Source organism: Halichoerus grypus, chromosome 3, assembly GCF_964656455.1.
Source record: "Halichoerus grypus chromosome 3, mHalGry1.hap1.1, whole genome shotgun sequence".
NCBI classification, from domain to species: Eukaryota; Metazoa; Chordata; class Mammalia; order Carnivora; family Phocidae; genus Halichoerus; species Halichoerus grypus.
In genome coordinates, this window is record NC_135714.1 from 129,479,589 (window position 1) to 129,503,118 (window position 23,530).

Consider the following 23,530-nt stretch of genomic DNA (forward strand, 5'->3'; position numbering starts at 1 on the left):
CCAGCCCCTCCCACCCCTTGCCATCCTAATCTCCGTCTGTATGGATGATAATTTGACTTGGAAGCAGCTCAGTTTAACAATCCCAAATTCACAGAGTTCAGATTAATAGGAGCTTCCCGGTACCCAGTAAAATTAATTTTACATAACAACTCCTATTTTTCTTTGCACATTCGTACCGCCACCGGTTTGAGAATTCACAGTAAATATAATTACAGCTATTGAAGCCCACGGATATAAGGACGTTTCCTCTATGATCAGTCAGTCTTCAGCGTCACTGTAATAATGGCGCTTTGGCTACGAACCCCGAAAACTCTGCCAGCGCTTCACAGTTGTCAAGTGAGATAACCACTGCTGTCACGGGAGGCGGGCAGGTCATCCCCCAGAAGGGATCGGCCACTCTTGCCTCGTGCTTCTTGCTGATGGAGTTCTCTATGGAAGAGTAAAGCTGGACTCGGAGTGCACAGCTAACATCACATGACTTTCCTTAGGAATGATGCAGGAGCTGGAGTGGGTCTCATTGCTGTCCTGAGATGTGGCACCACCAGCTCTGTTCTCTTACTTTGGGAGTTCCGGGCTGACTCGGGGGGGAAGCCCCTTCTTCCTCCTGTGCTTTGCGTGTTTTCTGAAAGCCTTCCCGTCAGTAGTCCTGATCTCGGTCAGTGGGACCGCATCTCGGTCTTCGTCATGACACATAAGACAGTGCTGCTCCTAAAGGCAAAGGAGCAGAAGGCTGGGTTTACTTCACTGTTAATTAGTGGATTGATGAGTCATTTCATGTGTGTTTAACAAGTAGGTATCAGAAGTCGGCTGTGCTGGGAGAGCTGTGCTAAACTCAGTAGAGGTCTGTGAAACAAAGGTAAAATGTAGTTCCTATTCAAAGTAGCCTGGAGTGTAGGAGAGAAGCGTTGAGCGCCTAGAGAACGCATCTAGCTGGCAGGGGGAAGGTCCAGAGCATCGTGTGGTACGGAGCATAAATGCTATGGAACTCTGGGGAGGAGAGTTGGTCATTAAACCTCTCGGAAGAGGAGATGAAGGCAAAGCAAATGAGGACTACTGGGGGAGAGCTGCTTTCTGCATGTTGACTCTTGACTCCTTAAAGGGACGTGGGCCTTTAGAAAATATATCCCGATCCTCAATAGTAGTAAAGTGTACTATTGTTAAAATATATAAATAAACACTTTCCATCTGATAATGAAAGGAATAATTTTTTTGTAGAGCAGAAGACTTAGAAAACACACACACACACACACACACACAAGAAAACACCTTGTATAATCCATTCCTCCAGAAATAATCACTGTTAACATTGTGGAATATGCCCTCCTTTTTTTTTTCTAGGTAAATTACTTTAATTATATTTACTTTAGATTCTCAGACCAGAGGGTGTGCACATTCCATAAAGAATAAGTATGAGTTTTATACATGCATACATATATATGAGTTTATATGGATTTATACAAGATCATTGTGTTTCTTATTGTGATGGTAATTTTGACCTTGTCTACCTTTTATTTTGTCGTTATTTTGAAATTTTTTTGCAGACCTTGAAAGAAGCCCATTTGTTTTCATTTTAGAGTTGAACAGCCTGGGAGTTAGGGAGTACCAGCCCTCTGCACAATCAAGAATCTATGTATAGGGGCGCCTGGGTGGCTCAGATGGTTAAGCGTCTGCCTTCGGCTCAGGTCAGGATCTCAGGGTCCTGGGATTGAGCCCCGCATCAGGTTCCCTACTCAGCTGGAAGCCTGCTTCTCTCTCTCCCTCTACTGCTCCCCCTGCTTGTACTCTCTCCCTCTCTCTGTCGAATAAATAAATAAAATCTTAAAAAAAAAAAAAAGAATCTATGTATAGCTTTTGACCCTCCCAGAACTTAACTAGTAATAACCTGCTGTTGACTGGAAGCCTTATCAATAACATAAACAGTCGATTAATACATACTTTGTATATTATATGCATTATATACTGTAGTCTTTCAAATAAGCTAGAGATAAGAAAATGTTATAAAGAAAATCATAAGAGAAAATACATTTATAGTCCTATAAAAAATCTGTATAAAGTGGACCTGTGCAGTTCAAACCCTTCTTGTTCAAGGGTCAGCTGTAGTTTGAAGCAAATGATCTTGCTTTAAAGAGAATGTTTTCAATGGATAGCCTCTTGGGAATGATAGGAGATAGAGATTTTTTTAAATAAAGAGAATTATGGTTATTTAATTTTATATCAATACATCTCTCATATCTTTACAGTCTTATAGTGTTTAATTTTTTTTGTGCTTTGCACAGTATACTTTTTTCTAGCAATGATGTACGTTATTAAGAAGGTAGGTGTTACTTATATCTTTTCATCATTATTGGAAAATCTTTGTGGGCTAAGTTAGTAAGAAAAGAAAAATATTAAATGTCAGGGAACTTAACTTATTGGTATGTACAAAGCTATGGGTGAATTTAAGACCTTGACCTCTGACAGATGCATTTAGAACAAGAAATTGCCTGGGTAATAGCATTCTGCACTTAGGGAAGAGCCTGGCTTTTGATGTGTGTTTTCTAATCTGCTGGTATTATGTTTGCTCTGTCCATTTTGTTCCAGACCAGCAAAGCTAACAGTGGGATCCTGTGTTTTAGAAGAACCTCACAAATTCTCCATGTTTTGGAAGTTGTTACTGCCCCTAAAACTACAAAGTAGAATTTATTCCTCTTTTCCCACCTGTCACCCATGTGCCTTTTGACTGATGGAGAGGTCTTAACCTTTTTGGAAATTGATGGCTCCTTGCTATGGTTTTTTAAAAAAGGCATTGTTTTTAGTATGTCTAGCTACCCTAGTTCTGTAATATTTTTGTTTAAAAAAATTCCTGTGTACCTCTGAGACCTTTGGTTTGGGGAGGGAGGGATGGGGTATCACAAACTTAGGGGCCAGACAGGGAGTATAATGACAATATGATTCTAAGGGGGAGTGATGAGGACTGTGACAGACTGGAGAACGCTTACCTCTCCGAAGGTAATAAATAAACAAAAGCAAAATATATTGTGACAGTCCGACAAAGTTCAACTTTGGCCTGAAGCCTACCAGTTTATACCAGTTACCCCTGTAGTAATAACAATAGTAGAGTACTAATATAATGATAAACATAGCTAACATTTTTGGAGAGCTTACTCTGTGCCAGGCATTATCTCATTCTATCTTCACAATAAAGGTAAATGCTATTATTATCCCCATCTTTTTTTTTTTTTAAAGATTTTATTTATTTATTTGAGGGAGAGACAGAGAGATAGCGAGAGAGAGCATGAGCAGGGAGGAGAGGGAGAAGTAGGCTCCCTGCCGAGCAGGGAGCCGGATGTGGGGCTCGACGTGCGGCTCGATCTCAGGACCCTGGGATCACGACCTGAGCCAAAGGCAGACGCTTAATGACTGAGCCACCCAGGTGCCCCTATTATCCCCATCTTAGAGGTAAAACTGAAACTGAGAGAGGTTATTTGCCCACATCACAGAGATGGTAAGTAGCAGAGTCAAAAACCAGGTTTGCGTGGCTCTGGATCTTGGGCTTTGTGATGCTTTGGTTTTAGGCCACAAAACTTGGAATTACGTTGGGTAGGAAGAAAATTGTCAGTGGTTAAGCTACTCAGAGTTAAGCTGCTGGCTTGCTTTGTGGACTTGGAGGAAACTGGCAGGCCTGGGAGAAAGGGCAGTGTTCTTGGTCCTAGAAGAAGACGAAAAAGCCAGATCTGTCTGCTGCAGTATGGACAGGCTCAAGGAAAGTCTTTACTAGGTGCCTGGGGAGTTGATTACCTCGCTAGGGGATAAAGTAATAGTTTCTGTGAGATGGAGAAGATGGGTGTGGGGTTGGAACGTGTGCAGCATAGAGGAGTGGAAAATCAGACGAAATGGAAGTTTGGTAGGAGCTTGTAATGTAGCTTTTGGCAGATGCGAGTAAGGTCCGCTGGGATATTTTGTACTGTTGGCTTAACTGTATATGAGGGAATATCCAGAGCTGTAGAATAAAGAACAAAAATGTATGGGGTCTGAGATTTAATGCAGGGCTTCTGGTTATAGTACACTTTAAAACCAAATGAGGTTTTCACCTGGGGTAGGGGAGTGGGGGGGCTGGGGACAGACTCCCTGCCAGGTGTCCTGTTTGGTTATCTCAGCAGGGCCCCACTCATGCCTCAGAATGGCTTTTCTGGGGCATTAGCGGATCTGTATCCGGGATCACTGGCATTTCCCGTGATATTTAGTAGAAAGCTAGTAATAAAGAAAGCCTCCTGACAAACCTTTGGTTGCTGAATTAACCGGCACGATCAAAATATTGGGCTGTGAACATAGCACCTTTAAACAAACAAGTCATTGACTTGTTGCCCATTGTAGCTCTCAAAGCCTCTCTGTCTAAGTGACTTTAACTCAAGGAAATGAAAAGCAAAGCCAAGCTCTCCCTAACCGGCAGCATGTGAACAGGAACCCTAGCAAACACAGCAGCCTCTGTGAGAGGCCTGTCTGCATAAACCTCACAGAGCCCTCAAGAGAATTAAAAAATTGTATACACACACACACACACAAATGAAGGGACTGTGTCGTGACTTTATTTCCTGAAAAATGTGAATATACCACAAAAAATATATGAGAAGGTAAGATTGATCAATGGAGTTTACGTTCTGCAAACTCCTGAAGACTTTCCTTTTTTTTATTTTTTAAAGATTTTATTTATGTATTTGACAGAGAGAGAGAGACACAGCGAGAGAGGGAACACAAGCAGGGGGAGCAGGAGAGGGAGAAGCAGGCTTCCTGCTGAGCAGGGAGCCCGATGCAGGGCTTGATCCCAGGACCCCGGGATCATGACCTGAGCTGAAGGCAGACGCTTAACCAGTGGGCGACCCAGGCGCCCCTCCTGAAGACTTTTAAACAGATACTGAAGCAGGAGGAAGCAAACTTAGTTGCAAGAAACTTAATACTGCTAGAAGAAGGCGGGGGGGCGGTGCAGGGGTGGGACCAAAAATAGAGCCTGAGTGGGTCTAGGGAAGCCTTTCTGTTGAATTGTGTCCCTGGTTTAAAGTGATCACTTTCCTAGAAGCAACAAGAAAAACTGGTCCAGTTTGTTTTTAGAGTTGGACGAAAATACGCATGGAAGCAGCTTCTGCCTTTGCAGCATTTCCATCTGGAATATCATTTCGGAATGTGGCCAAATCTCAAGTGATTTATGTTCAGTAAACAAGATTATCTTCAGCTTCCTATCGTGAAAGAGCAAATGGTTTGGGGTTTAGTTGCTGCTTTTTAGCCTCGTTTAATTGCTTGTTCAAGGTAACACTGCATTAATCTCCGTTATGTATCTTTAGTGTCAGGTTTAAGACAGTAGTTTCTGAAGCAAGAAACCAGAACAGTGGTTGAAGCTAGAATGGCTTAAACTATTAAGACCCTTGTTGTGGAGCTACCAAAACTAGAACGGGTGCTTAAGGGTGGCGGTGGTGCGGTGAAGGTGAAGGTGGTGTGACATTCAGCTTTTTTCATTTTTTGTATTACAGAACAGATGCTTTTAATTTTATGGACAAGTGAAATAAAGAATATCTCATGTCAACCATTTTGAATGTTTGGGATTTTTCATGTTTTAAGAATTTACTTTTTCCCCTGCCATGGGAACCCATTTTTTATTGAAATTGTGCATGTCTAGTGGAAAATAGCATTTCTTTTTGATGTCTGAGGATACATTCTTGTGAAACTATGTTTTTTTTCAAATGTGTATAAGGATTTTAATGTATTTTTTCAGATGTGTATAAAGATTTTAATGTATTACATTTAATTATAATTTAAAAAAATTTTATTTATTTATTTGGAGGGGGGAAGGGACAGAGGGAGAGAGAGGGAGAGTCCCAAGCCGACTCCATGCTGAACACAGAGCCTGGCGGGGGGGGCTCGATCTCACGACCCCGAGATCATGACCCGAGCTGAAACCAAGAATCAGGCGTTCAACAGACTGTGCCACCCAGGTGCCCCTTAATGTATTACAATTAAATGAAATAGTTTTTATAGGCCCCCTGTTATTCTTCTGATTATTAGGTTTAAATATTTGTGTGAGAGTGATGTAAGCACTTTAGTGAAGAAATGATCATTTTGTTCTGCAAGACAGAAAAATATATTCAGTGCATAAAGTTTAGGAAAATGGTGTATTATGTATTTCATATTCACTGCAGTTAAAAATAGTGACATGTACTTAGTAAGTATTCTGCTATAGTAATCTCCCCCAATGCCTCTTTCTAAATCTTGAATTGAAGGTCTCTTCCTAAACTGGTATCTTAATATTTTGAGTTTCATATCTTGCACACAGTGCAAACCAAGCAAAAGATAAAATGTGTAGAGGTCGCTCTGTCTTTCAGATTTTATCAGCTATTTTGAATCTAATTCTTAAACTGTTCCTGATGCCTTGGCAGCAAGCCATGGGCTTGTCATTTTATCTCATTAGAGTTAAGTCTAGTCCTGTCAAGAGCAGGCTTACTAGTTTTTTTTAATTGCCTGCTTAAAATTTCTCATTTCCAAAATCAGCTGAAGAATTTAAGATGGTGATAGGTGTGGGCTGAGGTCAAGTAAAAGTTCTGAGCAGATCAGAAGTTCACTGCAGGAGGGAAATGCAGAGAGGAATGATTTCAGGCTGTCACCGGGGAGTGACAGGTGGCTGAGGCACATTTGTGTCCAGAAGAACGGAACAGGGCTTAAATTGTGTAGCTGTGTGAAAATGTATATGGTGTTAATTTGACTCGTATAAACAGTTTTTTTGGGGATGCATTTTTGCATTTAAATGTGCCACCTATTCTTTCAGGGAACCAGAGGCTAAGCCTCAGAGGATTGGAAGTTTGACAATAAGCATGAAGATGAGATGGAATCTGAAGGGGACAAAGAGAGAGGGGTGTGCAGTGAGCTAAAAATGATAAGATGAAGGAGGGGAAATTAGTTGAGAGGGAGCGTGCTGAGGGGTGACAGCTGCAGAATTTACAGTATGACAAAGAGAGGAAGAGAGGCTACAGAAAAGATGAGGGGAGGAGGCTGGCAGAAAGCGCTTTGTTTCCTGAGAAAACATTTGTTGTTGCCTCGAATAAGGTATCCCGGTGCCTATGGGAACCGGAGAGGGCCAGCCTTCCCAGCAGTTGTCAGCTTTGCTGAGGCTGCCCAGGAGAGTCTGAGGTGTGGTGGATGTGGCACCCATTCTTCCCATTGTGGGAAGACAACAGAAATGAAAAAAGATGTGTGTGTGGGGTGCTGTATTAGTCTCCAGGGCTATGTCTGGAGCCGCGTGAGTTTCTGTGACCTTGAAGGCAGTGGAAGGCATTAGCAGTTGGGACTATGCAATGGATTGGGTAGTCTAGTTGGGTCAAATCAGAGTAGCCTGATAGGCCCATCTCTTTCTCTGGAAACATTTCTCATCTGGAGGACTTTGGGAATGGGATTTCTATGTAATGTATGAGGGTAGGACTGACCGTGAAGAACTTTGGGTATATGTCATTAGACTCTTCTCTTGCTTCCTCCAGTCCTCTTCTTGGGGTATACCATGGGTTCACATTGTTCCCTGACAGGCCCAATTTGTTGAACATCTATTTCATATTCTGGATCTGTCTTAATTTTCTTCTCACCTGCCAGAACTTACCTGTTCACTCTGGTATCTCTGGTCTCTCCAGATAACTGGAACTAATTTGGTAAAAACGTTCATTCTCTTGTGTAGGGATAATGTTTGCATTCAAAAGGAGGATTCACAGTGTGTTGACTCGAAGAAATGGTGGTATTTTGGGCATACCTTTGGGTAAATATTAGGATGGTGATATTACAGCGAAGTCATTATATGCATATTTTACTCATGGGAATTAAATTAAACTCAATGCACTTGGCTGAAAGAAAAACAAGGTCAAGAAACGACAATTGCTGCATAAACATCGGGGTGCACGTATCCCTTCGGATTCCTACATAGCAGCAATGTCCACTGGAAAGAGCCAAGATGTCCATTGACAGGTGAATGGATAAAGAGAGGTGGTATATATATACAATGGAATATTATGCAGCCATCAAAAGGAATGAAATCTTGCCATTTGCAACGACGTGGATGGAACTGGAGGGTGTCATGCTGAGCGAAATAAGTCAATCAGAGAAAGACATGTATCATATGACCTCACTGATATGAGGAATTCTTAATCTCAGGAAACAAACTGAAGGTTGCTGGAGTGGTGGGTGGTGGGAGGGATGGGGTGGCTGGGTGATAGACATTGGGGAGGGTATGTGCTATGGTGAGCGCTGTGAATTGTGTAAGACTGTTGAATCACAGACCTGTACCTCTGAAACAAATAATACATTATATATTAAAAAAAAAAAAAGAAGAAGATAGCAGGAGGGGAAGAATGAAGGGGGGAAATCGGAGGGGGAGATGAACCATGAGAGACGATGGACTCTGAAAAACAAACTGAGGGTTCTAGAGGGGAGGGGGGTGCGAGGATGGGTTAGCCTGGTGATGGGTATTAAAGAAGGCATGTTCGGGGCACCTGGGTGGCTCAGTTGGTTAAGCGACTGCCTTCGGCTCAGGTCATGATCCTGGAGTCCCGGGATCGAGTCCCGCATCGGGCTCCCTGCTTGGCAGGGAGTCTGCTTCTCCCTCTGACCCTCCCCCCTCTCATGCTCTCTGTCTCTCATTCTTTCTCTCTCTCAAATAAATAAATAAAATCTTAAAAAAAAAAAAAAAAGGCATGTTCTGCATGGAGCACTGGGTGTTATATGCAAACAATGAATCATGGAACACTACATCAAAAACTAATGATGTAATGTATGGTGAAAAAAAAAAAAGAAATGACAATTGAAATAGGACAAGTATAGGTTCTAGAGTGAACGTGAGAGGAGAGACGGGAGCCTGCTGTTTTAGGGAGATTTCATTTCCTCTCAGAGAGAGAGCAAATGGGTTTAACCACATGGCCTAAGATCTCAAACACACACCATCATCCTACTTTCAACCAATTCCCCTTTGCTATCTTCTTTGGCTAGGGCAGCAGCTAGACGTAGGAAGAAAGGATTATCTCAATAGGTCAGTAATTCGTAAACCAATTCCAGGTCAGGTCATGATCAAAACAAAAATGCAGGCCAAGTACTTCATCTGGTGTTTACCTGAAGAGGTAATAGTCTTTCCTAGAGGGTAGGAAAAACTGGTTGTCTTGGACTTAGGATTGCACAGCATAGTATTGTATTTTATGAGGAATTACAGGAAATTTTCAAGGATACTTTTGATTGTAATTGCTGGCTTGAGTTTGACTTTGGACTCTAACCTGGTTCTCTGTGCAATTAGGTATGACTTTACAGTATTGGTTGGCTGAAGGTAGGTCTTTCAGGGTCCCCGTGAGCTCCTTTAGATTTGGGACTGTGTAATATTCATCATTGCCAGAGGAGTTCAGAAAACATTTTTGTTGAATGAAATAATGAATGCATAATACCTCTGCCTGATGCTGTCTCCCCTCCCTCATCTCCACCTCGCCACGGTCCCTAGAACAGATACGAATGGGGACATTCTGGCTGCTTTGGTTTAGAAGAGATGAGTTTTACTGAGTGGTTTAGATTTTCTGTTGGAATTGGTTTACGAATTACTGACCTATTGAGATAATCCTTTCTTCCTACGTCTAGCTGCTGCCCTAGCCAAAGAAGATAGCAAAGGGGAATTGGTTGAAAGTAGGATGATGGTGTGTGTTTGAGATCTTAGTAGCTTTGAAGATGCTCTTAGTACCTTTCTATTTAATACTGAACTCACATCTTCCATTCCAAGATAGGTCACCCTAGTCATTATAGACAGCTTTGGCATCCCAGAAATGGATGGCTCCTCACTTAGGAGGTTCCATTTTCTTATTTGCCCCTCAGAGGTGATTTTGAACACTGGAATTATGGATGACTTACAAGTTAAAGTGTAATAAAAGATATGTTGTCCATCTCCCCCAAACCACCATCCCCCCATCCACTTGTGCCCCGTTTCTGTCTTTTCAGCTGTGGTCCACCTGCAGACTGCAGTGGTGATCCTAGTACTTTATGCATAACTTGCCTGGTAGCTTACCAATCAATATGTGTCATGAAGAAAAGTTTTGCTAGTTTAGTAGATGGCTTTGTTGGTAATAATCCTGAGTATGTGGCTCTGTGTCTCATGGTATCACCATGGTACTTAACTGAAAAGACCCTGGTTTCTACAAGGTTGTCTGCTTGACAGGGCAAGTTTAAGTAGAGATAATTACCACTGGCGTTTGTCTGTTTTTTATATTCCATTTACAGAAGTTCACTTGCTGCCCTCAGTGAGTTTAGAAGCTCCTGTGTATGACTTCTGGATCTTCATACCAGACACAAATGTGATCTGACTGCAACCACTCATGCCTTCGCTATTTTTAGCATTTTTGTCAGCCTTCGGGGCAGTTTTGTAGTTTTATTTTTATAATGTGCCAGTTAGCCTTTGATTGTTGTATTTAGTAGAATTATAGAAATGGAGGGACTCTTAGAGGTAATCAAATCCAGTGTTCTTTAAACTTTTCTTTGCCTCAAAGGGACTGTAAAACCACTAATAAATGTAATTTATGCTAATATGTATATCAGAGAAAAACTTGAACTTCAGGTTCAGAGTGGGACTGAAATGGGAGGCCAAAAGCCTCTTTGATTTCTCTCCTCTCTTCCTCCCCAACCCTTGAGGTATATGGATATAACATCTGGGGCTCTGTGGAGCTCAATTTGAAAACCACCGCTCTGGAGGTAATGGGTGTTTTGCTAAGTCTTAAATATTCCTAGCACCAGTTTGCTGTTTATTGCTTCCTGAGGGTACAGTTTTACAACAGAACGCCTCAGAGTTCTTCCTCTGCAGGAGTAGTGTGAATTACGTATAGACACTCACCAGTCATCGAGAAGCTTATTGCATGTCGTTCAGCCCAACGACGTGTACCGTCAGGTAGCACAGATAAGAAGCTGACTTGAGTGATGGAGAGGTACTGGTTTTTCTGTTTGATGACAAGTATGACATATGGATGAGACCGTGACTGTGCTTAAAGGAAGTTGGGATGTCTTACGTGGGATGGGCTCTATAACTGTGTAGATCAGTGATTCTCAAAGTGTGGTCGCCTGGACCAGCAGTGGCAGCCCCTATAACTTGTTAGAATGAAATTCTGGGCCTCCGCCCCAAGCCTGCTGAATCAGAACTTTGAAGATGGAGCCCAGCAGTTGGTATTTCATAAGCTTTCTGGGTGATTCTGCTCCAAGAGTGAAGCTTGAGAACCACTAGGGTTGGAGCAGTGATGGTGACAGGGATGGCATGGGGGTATCTTTAAAAAATATTTATTTATTTGAGAGAGAGAGAGCACGAGAGAGAGCAGAGAGCACAAGCAGGGAGGGGTGGGAAGAGAGACAGAGAGAGAGGGAGAAGCAGACTTCCCACTGAGCAGGGAGCCCGGTGCGGGGCTCGATCCCAGGACCCCGGGATCATGACCTGAGCCGAAGGCAGACGCTTAACGACTGAGCCACCCAGGCGCCCCGCCGTGGGGGTATTTTAACACTGCTTCCCCCATCCCCCCACCTTCTATAGCACTCTTCTTGCTTTGCTGGGAACATTTGATGTTTTCTCCATTTTATACGAAGTCCTCAGAAACTTTGTCTTCAAAACAAATACCCTAGCTCTGGTTTCCAATTAGATTACCACCTCTTCGTAACTTTTACATGGAAATTCTGAAGCAGCCACTAGATGTGTATGAACACTATGTTTTAGGTGTTAGGAAACCTGGTTGTTTATGAAATGAAGTGATCTTCTGCTGGACCAACCAGGGCCTCATTCATTTGGATACTACTGAGGTCACTCAGGCATTTTAGCTTCATGTCTCCGGTGAGGGTCTTTTGGAGGATTCCCAATGCAGCTCTTATGTAATCACAATTATCTTATCTGCCTTCGTATTGCAAACCTGTTCCTTTTCTCTTGTGTCTTTCTGATGAACTAGGCAGTCATTCAAAAGCCCGCAGCGGGGACTCCTAATGTAAGATCCAAGAACCACCCCGATATCAGAAAAATAAGATTTACTTGTATGTATGGATATGATTTTTGGTGAGTAGAGGGTCTATAGCTTCCCTCAGATTCTGGAAAGGATCTATGTATCCCCCTACTTCCCTCCGAAAAGCTGATTAACTATTGCTTTAGCTGCTTTGGGATAATAGTTGTAAGAAGTCTTCACAAGATTTGTAGCCATTTGAGTGGAAGAGCTCTCAGGGGGATTGGCAATCCTAGTGTAGCCTGCCTTGTGGTCTCCTCAAATGTTACTGTATACATTAAATGGAGTAAGACTGGTTCTTTACTTGTACAATCATGATTTTCTCTCTCTGGGCAAGAGGCAGGGTGCATACTAATTCAGTAGTTTCAGGTGGAGTTTCTTTCTTTTTTTAAGATTTTATTTATTTGACAGAGAGAGCATAAGCATTGGGAGTGTCAGGCAGAGGGGGAGGGAGAAGCAGGATCCCTGCTGAGCAAGGAGCCAAATGTGGGGCTCGATCCCAGGCCTCTGGGATCATGACCTGAGCTGAAAGCAGACGCTTAACTGACTGAGCCACCCAGGCGCCCCAGGTGTAGTTTCTTTAAAAAGTTTGATCCTGGGAAGTATAGAGAACAGGAAGATATTATCCCTGTTTACAGTTGATGACCCTGAGGCTTAGAGAAAAGCGTGAAATAGTGATAACTAGGTTTACTGGTCAGCTCAAGGCATTGGACTCGCCCACTGGCTCATGCTCTGGTTACATCTGAATACGCTTGGATGATGCCTAGACTGGTCTCAAAAGCTCATTGTGGATAAAAGACTGGTTGTTTCAGTGCACCTAAAATCGTTATTCTTTCTCTAAAGTAAATGGATCATGTTAAAATTGTGGATTTCTTTTTTGCTGTTCCGTATTTTTAAACAAAAATTTTATAGATCTCCTCTTCCCGCTTCACAGTCAAATATAAGCTGGCCCCCAGCCCCTCTTCTTTTCTCCTTCATAAAGATCATAGAAAATCCCACCTGATCCTATCTTTTTAGCGTGTTGGGTCAGGAGAGGGCAGGTCATCGGCGGCTGGTAGCATCACCTCCTTTTCATTAGCTTGTTCTCTGGGTTTCAAAGACTAGTGACCTTGTAACTTATATCACATAGCCTGAAAATTGCACATAAAAGTTTGCTGTGGAAGAGTAGCAAATGTAAGATAAATTGAGAAGGTTAGGGGAAAACTGTGCTAAGAGCTTCTCATAAATGAATTCTCATCCTAAAAGCACAGCGATTTCTCCAGGTGACAAATTAACTTAAGACTGTGCTTTGCATATTTAAGTCATGTGTGGTAGGGTCATTCCATTTGTCTTTAAGCTAGAGGTCAGTGCCTCACTTTTTCCACTGGTGCTTTTCGTCTAATAGTGTAGAAAAGAAAGCTGTATATGTGGATATTTAATTTACTTTATTTTGTAAGTGCATTGTGTCTGCGATTCAGTCAGTAATGAGATTCTATGTGTAGAGGCAGGCTGGCGTATAAAAGGTGTCTGTACTGAGGGCATAGGGCCGGTGCATTTTCGAAAAGGAATATTTGTGCTTTGAACACTTCTTATAAAGATTCTTGTTCTGACTTGAATTACTCTTTCACTTCAGTAGGGTCACTGCGAAGGACATCAAAATGTCAGGGATTTCATTTTCCTGTTATTGGGTGGGTAGAAAAGGCATTAGTGAGTGGGGTGCTGGTTCTTTCCGTCAAAGTCAGAGGTTTGATTATGACAATTAACTTTAAGTAGGTGACTCCCTATTTCTGTTGGAAATGTGCATATTAATGTCATTTAGGCTTTCACTTTGAGCCAGTGACTCCATAGTTCTATCACAAATATGCAAATTAATGTCATTTAGACCTTTTTGTTATTTAATATCTGTATTGATTTTAGGGTTTATACATCTGTGATTTGTGAACAGTAGTGAGAGTACAGAGGAGAGAGGGTTTCTGCCTAGCATTCTTACAGTCTATCTAGTGAGACCTGATTATTATGGAAAGTTCTTCATTCTTCAAGTCACTGATGTCAGTAGTAGGAGTTTAGACTCGGTAATTAATAATAATATCTTTGCCCTCTGCATCTCTCTATTGAGGTTTTCATTTTCCTTCTTTGGTCTGTGGCCACATTGCATTTTTTGCTCCAGAATCTTATTTTGTTGGGTAGAGACAGTGGGCGTGATGTTAGCTAATTGCCTCAGATACTGTCTGGTATAGGCTTCACTTTTCAAAGTCAGAGCTCAATACTCCAAGATCACCTCTTTTACTTGAATGAGACTTTTTGGTGTCTTGACCTCAGGGGACTTAATGGGTGCAGGTGCAGAGGAGATTAAGGGAGATGAGCGGCAGGTGCTAGGTTCAGGACCTCCAGGGCCATATTCCAAATAGATGGACTTAACATTTCTTGGAAGAAGCAAAAATAGATTGAAATACTTGAGGATAGGAGGGAGCCTGAAGCAAAGCAGGCCTCTAGATTTCCCTGAATTTCCTTTTGCCATGGATTCTTATAAGAAAAACAAGCCAACCAACCCAGCATCTGAATCTGTGCTTCCTACAGTGGAAACTATTATTACAGAATCTGTTTGCGTTGACATAAAGAAGGTAAATCAGTTTCAACAGCATGCTAGTCACCTGATCCAGAAACCATATATAACTTGATGGGTATTTTGAGGTTGTGTATTCACCTGTCTGGACAGTTAAGGACTCTGGACATATGGAGGGTTAGGAAATCCTTGTGTGATTTTAAAGGCTTACTATTTATTGTAAAACATATTACATTTACGTTAGAGTCCAGTGACTTAGCTTCTGACTTCAAAATAGCTTTGCCTTAGTAACAAATACCATATGATTTCACTCCTGTGGAATTTAAGAAACAAATGAGCAAAGGAAAGGAAGAGAGAAAGCAAGAAGCAGACACTTAACTACAGAGAACAAACTGATGGTTACCAGAGGGGAGGTGGGGGGATGGGTTAAACAGGCGATGGGGATGAAGGAGTGCACTGGTTGTGATGAACACCTGGTGTTGTATGGAAGTGTTCAATCACTATATTGTACACCTGAAACTAATATCACACTGTATTACAATACTGGAAATAAAATTTAGAAAAATAGCTTTGCCTTAATAATTGAAACAAGACTTTTCCTTGCCAGTTGGCTTTTAACATGTGTTTGAGGCCATGAACTTTTTGGTATTGTTTTAATAGAGATAAAATTTACATAATACAAATGCTGTGAATATTTTCTGTCAAGAGAATTTAAGAAAGGTTAATTGACTCAACACTTGGTTCATTTATTTGAATTCAGTGGCTGATAGGCCAGGCTGATATAAAGCCAGGTCCTTGCCTTCAAGGAGATCACAGCCTCCTAGGGGGATAAAAACATAAACAAATATTAAGAGAAGCATGTACAAGGTGCCCTGTGGCTGCAAAGGATGTTTATTGCACTTTCCTTTTTGAGCCTGCCTCTGAAAATGGTGGCATCTTTTCCTCTTGCTCTATTTTTTGTAGCAACTTGTCTCACTTTGTTGTCTTAATGTTTTCTGTTACGGATTTCATATTAAGGTTAGAATTTTGTCAGCTTTTTCATACTTCTGAACATTTCTTGCTTCGAAGACTCAAAGAAAGAAATGTGAGTGGTGATGCCCCTTGTTGGTCTGTTTCTAAGAATTACAAAGCAGGCACTTGATATAACTTGATATAAAAAAGATATTGTTGGATGCTGGAGTGTAAACTGAGATTCTGCCAAGCTTATTTTTCCTGTAGGAAAACTCCAGATCTGTTTGCTTACTTAAGCCCGTCCTATATTATATATATTTCTGTCTTTATTGTTTGTTTCAGCCACATCTCCTCCCCAAATGCCAAGCCAGAAAGAGTCTACTTCCTGTCTTCTTTTCTTTGAAGTTTCCTGAAACTTTATATCTCTTATTCTTTTCTTTTTTTTTTTTTTTACTGAAATCTCTTGCATGTTTGCAAATGGTAATAGCAGTGCCTTTTCCTTTTATGCTGGCAAATGAGGGATTAAGTGGGCAAAACTTATAAAGATCTCTAGAATTCTTAGAGAAAGGACTAAATAAAATGAAATAGTATTATGCGGGGCGCCTGGGTGGCTCAGTCCTTAAGCGTCTGCCTTTGGCTCAGGTCATGGTCCCAGGGTCCTGGGATCGAGCCCCGTGTCGGGCTCCCTGCTCCGCAGGAAGCCTGCTTCTCCCTCTCCCACTCCACCCACTTGTGTTCCCTCTTTCTCACTGTCTCTCTCTCTCTGTCAAAATGAATAAATAAAATCTTAAAAAAAAAAGAAATAATATTATGCAAGGTGAATTAATTATTTTCTTGTATTAAGCTGAGTTTTATTAAGGTGAATTTTTCTCAGTGCTAATCTCTCTCTCTCTTTTTAAATTTAATACTCTGGCTTCTCTTTCTAATAGTTAATGCTTTTAGACTCCCTCACTTCCCTATTCTAAGGCGTTTCTGAACTGGCACAATTGTCATTTTTTTTTTCTTAATTTTAGAGAGTATGGTATCTTTTAAATGTTACTTTAAAAAACTCATGCCTCTTGCTTGGCCCATGAAATGTAAAAATTAACTTCAATTGACTTCACTTTCATAATCTTATTTTATTAAAATCTTGTAACATGTTGGTCAAGGGCTAGCTAAATTTTAAACCTTAACCAGCGTTTATTTTACCTTTCTGTCTGTGAATTGCTTAAAGGGCAGACTTATCTAGTTACACTTTCCAGTTTTATAGAAAGGTCCTTTTCCTCCTTTCACTATCTGGACAGCCAAGAAAGGCAAGGGGACACTCAACAGACTGGCTGAAGAGAGAGGAGATTTGTCCAGTGCCCTGGAATTTGCTTCCTCCCTGTTGTGAAAGCTTGTATTTGTGGCCTACAAAGTGACGTTGTGTAGAAATGTGAAGGACAGGTGTTTACTCTGGCCTTGGCCAAGGTGAGAATTCGAGGTGGGAGATTGGAGCTCCGTGGTCGGAGGTGATTTGGAACTTGACCAGTGTGCCAGTTTTGTTAGCTATCATTGAAACGGAGACGGAGTGGGGGAGCTAACATTTCACAACTCATAATATAGCTCTAAAATCTTTTTCCTTTTGCTTGACATATTTTAAGCAGTTGAATACATTTTCCATAAATTTTACTGACTTCCGTTTATCTTTGAATAGAAGCCAATGAGAGAAATATTTAGGTTATGAGCAACAATAGAACGAACTGTTAGAAAAGTCCTTTTGTGGCATTCCTCAAGTGTGTGCTGGTGGAAAAATGTAGTTTGATAGTGAAATGTTGGAAAATGATTTTATTTACTATTTAGAAATAACATAAATGAGCCTTGCTTTTTAAATTCACAGGTTCAAAACATTTAGTTATGCCTAACTAGCTCAGTCTTTGCTCATTATGCTTTACATTGATGGAATTAAATGGGACACATTGCAACGCTGGATCAGCTCCACAGTTCTAAAATACAGAGTTTGACTGAATTCTGAAAAAAAAAAAAAAATTAAAGACACTGTTTAATATCAGAAATGGAGATTTGTGAAATTTTGTTTTTGGCCTAAAGTTGGTTCAAGAAAGTGTCCCAGTGATAGAAGAGGGAACGAACATGAAGAATACCTACCTGTAAATTGCTTAAAACCAAAAAGGATTCTTAGACATTGAAAGAGCAAATCGTTTTTCCAAGCCACGTCCCTGGTGTCTGTCCTGGCCATAAGACGGCTAGTCTGAGGGGCGAGGGCCCTTCTAGTACTTGTATCTGCCAGTAGTAAACACGTGCTTGGTGGCGTTCGGCCCTGAAGCATCCCATTCTATCTTCTGGGTATCCAAGGACATATGTCGAGGAAGGTCAGAGCTTTGGGGTGCTTGCTGTGTGAGGTTCATAGGTATTCAGAGAGGAGAGCTGCCCCAAAAAGAATGCCCATAATTTTCTTTTCTTTTTTTTAAATTTAAATTCAATTGATTAACATATTATTAATTTCAGAGGTAGAGTTCAGCGATTCATCAGTTGCATACAACACCCAGTGCTCGTTACATCATGTGCCCTCCTCAGTGTCCCATCACCCAGCCACCCCATCCCCCCACCCCGCTCCTCCTCAGCAACCCTTAGTTCGTTTCCTATGGTTAAGAGTCTCTTATGGTTTGCCTCCCTCTTGGATTTCATCTTGTTTTATTTTTCCCCTCCCTTCCCCTATGCTCCTCTGTTTTGTTTCTTAAATTCCACATATAAGTGAAATCATATGATGATTGTCTTTCTCTGATTGATGTATTTCACTTAGCATAAAACTCTCTAGTTCCATCCACATCATTGCAAATGGCAAGATTTCGTTTGTTTGTTTGTTTTTGATGGCTGAGTAATATTCCTGTGTGTGCATGTGCGTGTGTAACACATCTTCTTTATCCGTTCATCTGTCGATGGACATCTGGGCTCTTTCCAGAGTTTGTCTATTGTGGACATTGCTGCTATAACATCAGGGTGCATGAACCCCTTCGGATCACTACATTTGTATCTTTGGGGTAAATACCAAGTAGTGCAATTGCTGGGTCGTAGGGTAGCTCTATTTTTAACTTCTTGAGGAACCTCCACACTGTTTTCCAGAGTGGCTGCACCAGCTTGCATTCACACCAGCAGTGTAAGGGGGTTCTCCTTTCTCTGCCCATAATTTTAAAGGAATTCTCTGGAGGCCATCTTCTGATTCTTTTGTTTATCTTATCCAGGGATCCTCTACAGTTTTCCTCTGACTTTCAATGGAGTCGGTAACTTGTGCTTTAGTGTTCATAAGATTATACGAGCATTTTCTATGACCTAAAATTACCTGTCGTTTGTTTTAATGGTTAAGGGTAGGGAATTGAAAGTTAGACTTGGGCTTCAGGCCCAGCTTGGCCACTGTGTGATTTTAGTTACATGATCTCTTTAAGCTTTAGTTTACTGTTTATAAAATGAGTATTCATGGGGCGCCTGGCTGGCTCAGTCAGTGAAGCATGCTACTCTTGATCTCCGGTTGTGACTTTGGGCGCCATGTTGGGTGTAGAGATTACTTAAAAAAATGGGTATTCATTCATTCTTGTGTTCAATCATTTGTTTGTTCAATGGGTATTTAGTAATTTCTATGCGCCAGGTCTGTTCTCGGTGCTGGGAAGTAAGCAGTGATCAAAGCAGACAAAACCCCTGCATTTGTGGAGCTTAATATGCTGCAGGGAGAAATGGAATATAAATTAATAGAAATGAAATCTATTTTAGACAGAAACAGATGCTCCACGGAAAAATGAAAATTTGGGGTAGAATGACACGATTAGTAAGGTGGATTCTTTCTGTTTTATGTGGGGCAGATAGAGAAGGCCTCTGTATTGAGGTGGAAGCAGAGACATAAATGGAGAGAGGAATGATATAGGAAGGCATCTGGGGAGAGGGGATCTCAGGGAGCAGCAGGTGTGGCAGGCGCCGCACCAGCCCTGAGGCGAGATGGCGTGTTGGAGGAGCAGTGGGGAGGAGAGCAGGAGTCCGGTGAGCCATGATCGTAGTGCCCACCTTGTCGGGTTGCTTACAGAATTGAGTGAGAAAACACATTTAGTATGTACTTTGCACACATTAAAAGAATAATATACCATAACGCACGAGGATTGTTTTAGGAGTGCAAGAAGGATTCAGTAGTATGGCGTTCATTATCTTATTAAATATCAGTAACAAAAATCATATTTTTATGGAAAAGCCATCTGACAAAAATTCAGTATCATTTATTGATCTAAAAACCCCTCAAAATAGAGTAGGAAAATATCCTTAGCAAAATAAGGTATGTCCATCTCAAGCCAAAAACCATCTTAGGCTTAGTAGGAAATTTGAGAACATCCCTATGGAAGTCAGGAACAAAATAGGAATGCCCACTATTTTCACTGTTTATTAATGGTGTTTTGGAATCGCAAGTCAAGATAGTTGGACAAGACAAAGAAAATAAAGTTATAAAGGTATAAAACCCAGAAAGGTAATAAATATTATTTGCAAATGATAGGGATATATGACTAGAATAAAAACTAATTATATAGATAATATATAAATGTGCCTGGATACCAAGATAATATGTCAACATTTGTAGCTTTCATATATACCAACAATAACTAATTTGAAGATATAGTGGAAGAAAAGACCACTAGCATAAAAAAGGATAAACTACCTAAGAATAAACTTAAGAAATATATACAGTATGTATGAAGGCACTTAATGCTCCTGAGGGATACAGAAAAGATATGAAAAGGCCTGTCCTATTCTTGGGTATAAAGATGCCAGTTCTCCTTAAATTAATGTGTGTGTTTGATGTAGTTGCAGTGAAAATAACAACAGGATTTTTTTTTGGTGGGAGTTACAGAACAAGCTTATTCTATGTTCACATGAAAAAATAAGCATGAATAGCTAGGACAGTTCTGAAAAAGACATTAAAACATATTGTAAGGTGGGGCGCCTAGGTGGCTCGGTTGGTTAAGCTCAGTGGTCTCAGCTGTTGTGAGTTCAAGCCCCGCTTTGGCCTCCACACTGGGCTTGGAGCCTACTTAAAAACAAAACAAAACAAAACATATTGTAAGGCTACAATAATTGAAACATTGGTATTACCAAATATATTTAGCGTATGGTAAAGGTGGCCTTTCAGATTAATTGGGGAAAGATGCTATGTTCAATAAATAGTAGTGGGATAAGCAGGTAGCCATCTGGGGTGAAAAAGCTATTTAGAGCAGTACTACCTCAAATGTTAGGCCACAAGCTAAATAAAACAGAAATTTAAAAAATAAGTTCTAGAAGACAGTATGAGAAATTTTATCATCTTGGAGTACATAGGGCCTTTCTATGTATGACAGAAAACTGAGAAGCCATAAAAGAGATTGATCAACTTGATCATATTACCACCCCCCCCCCCAAAAAAAACTAACTGAAAAAATCCTGCATAAGGAAAGTCAGAGAACAAGAAAATTGGGAAAAATGTTTGCTTTTCATATCACAAAGGGAGACTATTTCTAATAAAAAGCTCCTACAAATCCATAAGAAAATGTCCAGCCTTTTAGTAGACAAATGGACAAAGGAATCAAATAGTCTTCTGGAAGGGAAATGACAGTGGCTTCTAAATGTATGAGAAGATGCTTAATCCACTCATTAAAGGAGATTTGCATGTGACAACTATGTGGACGTACCATTTACCACTATTAGATGGAATTATAACCTACACCGTAGAGTATGAATGCAATGCAGTAGCCTCTTTAGTGGGCCATTTGGCAAAATCTATCATATGAAGAATTTCGTATCCTTTGACTAGGAGCTTCAGTTCTAGAAATTTATCCTAAATATGAATACATTCTCTGAGATATACTTTATATTCGTGTGTACTATGAATGTATCTTACATGTATATACATATTACATACATGAGAAAATGATTTATGTACAAGATAATTACTGTAGGAGTGTTTATAGTGGTTAAAGATTGGAAACAGCCGAAATGATTTCATCCATGGCAACTGAATAAATACATTGTTACATCTGTACGTTAGAAACTGTGCAGTCATAAAAAATACCAGTGAATCTCTTTATGTATTGTTTTGGAAAAATTGCCAGTATATGTTGGTGAAAAATATAAGGTACAGAACAGTGTATATGTTTATTTGTGTTAAAGTGTTTTGCTTGTTTATGAATAGATACAGCCTCTGGGGAGTGTAATTTGAATTTGAACACACTCCCACCCCTTCTCAAAAAAAATTGCATTTAGCACAATGTCTTGCACTTAGCACTTATTACATGTTGTTGGTGGTGGTTATTTTCATTATAATTACAGGGTTCCTTTATCTCATGAGTTGATTTTTAACAGTTGTGTCTGGAAGAGGAAGCCCATCTTGCTATAAATGCTGCTTAATGAGGGTCATACTCATGTTATTCATGAAAAAGGCTATATGTGCTTCCCGAAGTATGTTTCTTGGAGGATGTCAGTATAAGCTCCGCAAACCGAAGATGTCAAATAAGATTGGGGCACGTTGGATTAAAACTAAGCAGGCTTCTTTCCTGCAGGTTTTCTTAGAGCCTTAATACACATAACGTGCTTTGTGAATATTCAAGAGGGATATTTAGAATGCAATGTTTTCCAAATTTATTTGAATGCAGAACTTTAAACAGCAGTGGTTACTATCTTTTGAGTAGTTGTCACTTTGGGAAACAGCACTTTAATACTTAGATTTTGGTTTTGTTCACCTTCATTATTTTAATAAACTTGTATTTTTGATTCATTTCTAAGATGCCTGTCATCTGTCCCTGCCTGTTTTTCCTCCTCTGTGATATGCTACAACTCACTAATTTGTTTCCTGGTTGAGACCTTCCCAGAGTCATCCAATTTACGCTGGGTTTCTTGGGTAAAGAAGAGACTCTGTATAACTAATGCAAAATCTCAGGGATTGATGGAATGGAAATTGAAGATTGAAGATAGATTTGATTCAACTTTTCCCAAAGGTTTAAAAGTTTTGCTGTTCAAGGAAAGGAATAAAATCAACCTCCTGGGTAGAATAGTTGAGGAATTATGAGCTTAATAACATAGATAATATCACTGTGGGTCAGAAGATATGGGATCGGGCGCCTGGGTGGCTCAGTTGGTTAAGTGACTGCCTTCGGCTCAGGTCATGATCCCGGGGGCCTGGGATCGAGTCCCGCATCGGGCTTCCCCTGCTCTGCCCCCTGCTTGTACTCTCTCTCTCTGTCAAATAAGTAAATAAAATCTTAAAAAAAAAAAAGTTATAGGATCTACCTCTGTCTTCACATTTTCCAGCTATTTACTCTTGAACAGGCCCCTTAGCCTCTTGTACTTCATTTTTATCATCTATGAAATTCAAGGATTTAGTTTAAGTGCATCCATTTTAAGGCTGAGTTATTATATACTTAATGGAATCAGTGAAGATTGTAGGACCATGTAGACTATTTTGTCCTACTCTACAGTTTTCACATGTGAAAATAATCTATCTCAGGTCAGCTCTTTGGGAGAATGAAATTATTCAATAATTAGCTCATAGTCAGTTGCATGTATTTGAATGAACTTGTTGAACTTTTTGAGACTTCTGTTTTGATTGATTGATTTAATTACCCTGCAGGAAAGCACTTGATTATAACAGAGGTCAATTAATATAGTGCTATGGATAAATCCACACCTCCTGTGTAAACCCCCGTATCTGTTTTACTGATTATAGGGAGAAATTTATGATGTGGATATTAATTATTCCTCCCCGCCCCAGTGTTCATTTGATGGTTTTGCAGTGCTTTTTGTGTATTCCTGTCTATTAGCAGCTTTCTGAACTCAGCACAGCAGAGGTCTAAATTCATTGAATTTATGCCATCTGGAAATGAGGTTTAAATTTTGTTCTTTTGTTGAAATTAGGGATGTGACTTAGCATTACACAGAAGGAGTGTGAGCCTGAATTTGATATTATTATGTGGAGGTAGGACATTTTGTTAGAAGGAGAGCACTTGCCTGAGCAGAGATTTGAGTGTGACTGAGTTGTTAACTGCCAAATTTCCCCCGCCTT

General features: G+C 40.5%; 1 protein-coding gene across 2 annotated transcripts in view; it reads left to right on the top strand.

Annotated features, from left to right (window-relative positions):
* FHIP1A (FHF complex subunit HOOK interacting protein 1A) overlaps positions 1–23,530 on the top strand; it is a 224,646-nt gene that overhangs the window by 43,874 nt on the left and 157,242 nt on the right. Inside the window, exon 1 of one of the 2 annotated variants that reach the window (XM_078069310.1) lies at positions 4,554–4,610. The exons of the other annotated variant lie outside the window; for it this stretch is intronic. The gene's annotated coding sequence lies outside the window, so the exon portion shown is untranslated. Of the gene's footprint in view, positions 1–4,553; positions 4,611–23,530 lie in introns of those variants that run through there. 2 annotated transcript variants of the gene reach the window in all.